We start from the raw sequence: 2,500 nt of genomic DNA, 5'->3' as shown, positions 1-2,500 counted from the left end.
TTGTCCTTTGTCGGAAAGGTTCGTTGTTGCGTGGACAGAAGGTCTATTGGAGGCTCGAACAACTGTTACCAGTGGCCGCGGGATGAGAAGCGAGTGTTCTACACTGTTTGTTGACACCGCACAGCTAGCTAGCTCTTTCGTATTATATTCTTTTCTCTCCTATTTCTTATTCAAGGTGTTCCATTTCAGTTCGATACTTTCCTCTCCAGTTGATTATGTGCATTATTCTTTCATATTACATTGTCACAATGATATGAATCCATTCCCCAAGACATCAGATGTAACTATAAAGCTGTGATCCTTATACAATGTTTCATTTGATTAATTCTTTGCCTTTCTTTAATTCTCCAGCTGAAAACCCTAACAGAAAGAGTTAATAAACTTTAAACCCAAGAGAGCTCCAAAGGGATATCAGACTGCAGAAGAGAGAGAGAGAGAAAAAATATGAATATGTGGAACTGAAAATAAAAAAATATACACCAGAATTCAGCAGAAGCCAGCTGATAGCAGGAATGAATTTGCTCCTTGCCCTCATGTTTTGGGGAACGGGAAGGTGAGGGACATTTGCAAAGAAGGAAGCCAGTTAATACATTGCTACTCATTGCTAACATTTAAGATTATTCATGAGTATAATTTCAACATTCAAGCATATATATGTATATACATACATGCATACACACACATATTTATACAGAAAAATGAAAATGGTATATCTCAGAAAATGCCCAACAGTTTCGTCCTCTAATGTTGGGCATTTTCTGAGATATACCATTTTGATTTTCCTATATGGAATACAATCGAGTTGCCATATCTTCGTGCCTAAGAAGATTACCAGTACTATAGATGTATATATATATATATATATATATATATATATATATATATATATATATATGTGTGTGTGTGTGTGTGTGTGTGTGTATGAAATAAATTTTATCACATCACCGTAATTCATATACAAGCAATAAGCACAAACGTCCTTTAATATCTAATTCGCTGTACCTCGGAATTAATATATTTTCATATATGTTAACCGAAGGGGAATTTTTCATATTGATAAGAAATTTATCAGCTCATGGACTAGAATTCTTGGTCTCCGTGGTTCGAGTCCTTGAGCCGACGAATTTCTTATCAACTAAAAAATTTCCTCTCAGTTAACCTAGATGAAAATAAAATATATTAATTCCGAGGTAGAGCGAATTAGATATTAAAGGAAATTTGTACCTTATTGCGTATAAATATGTATATATTCGTTCACACACACGCACACACACACACATATAAATATAAATATATATATATATATATATATATATATATATATATATATATATATATATATAGTTATGGATATATATTTACCAGAGGAGTCATAGACTTGCGAAACAGTTGCCGCGATAAAGTTAATACAAAGCAAAAAAAAATTTGTATTTTTCACCACAATAAGTTCCCTAGGAATCGGATAAAAGCAACGCCAAGAATGCCAGGAAAACTACACGATTGTTATTAAAAACAATAATCTTAGTGACTTTCTCGAGTGACTATAGACTTGCATTTGGTTTGGTTGGTTTATATTATTATCAAGTGTTAACTGTAACCGGAATCAGCTTACCAACCAGAATCCAGTGCTGTGGTTACTGGTGAATGTTTATAAAAGATGTAACGAAAAAAATAGAAAAATTAAGTTTACATATTTGCGTCAAAGTATGACGTCTGGTAACCTGAAAAAAAAAACTGGTAAAATAAAGATTCATGTACGAAACGTGACACACACACGCACATATATATATATATATATATATATATATATATATATATATATATATATATATATATTTATTAATTTCTTTTGAGGTGCCGTCTTCGTTTCAGGAGTAAGCCACATACAACGGTGAATTCTGTTGAAAATGAAAATTGCAAATGCTAATGTGGGACATTGCGGTTTCCGGAGGTATTTCACACTGAAAATTCTCAGTTCAGAGATGGCATATCTTTAACGGGCGGGGGACTTCATTATTCTTTCCCACATCACTTACAACTAATATATCTGCCACCTGCTGGAAAAAGAAAAAAGAGCAATGGACGAACTATCAGCATGAAGTAGCAACGAACTTTAGTTGCCAGGTGCATCTTACTCTTGTATAACTTTACACTGTTAAACAATTTTTTTTATACCTTATATATATTCTGGACATTTTGGTGAATCACTTAAACTTAAGTCGTATTAATCTGCCCGAAAACTAGGAAAAAACAAGGTTAATCAAAATCTATGACTGCATTGGAGAGACAAGCGGTATCCGGCAACCCGACCCAACCCCCAGCCAAGCAGCTAACATCTGTGTCGGCAGTGAGAACATATGCCACATAATTATCCCCAAGAGGAGTAAATGTAGGACCCATTCAACTCCTGCGTCTGCCGAACACGTGAGTAACGCCTTGCCTTCTTTTAATTACGTTTGATTTATTCTTCTTCTCCTTCGCTCACTCTTCTTCAGTCGTT

Source organism: Macrobrachium nipponense, chromosome 35 (genome assembly GCF_015104395.2).
Source record: "Macrobrachium nipponense isolate FS-2020 chromosome 35, ASM1510439v2, whole genome shotgun sequence".
Lineage (NCBI taxonomy): Eukaryota > Metazoa > Arthropoda > Malacostraca > Decapoda > Palaemonidae > Macrobrachium > Macrobrachium nipponense.
Note: the sequence above shows the minus strand (reverse complement) of the source record.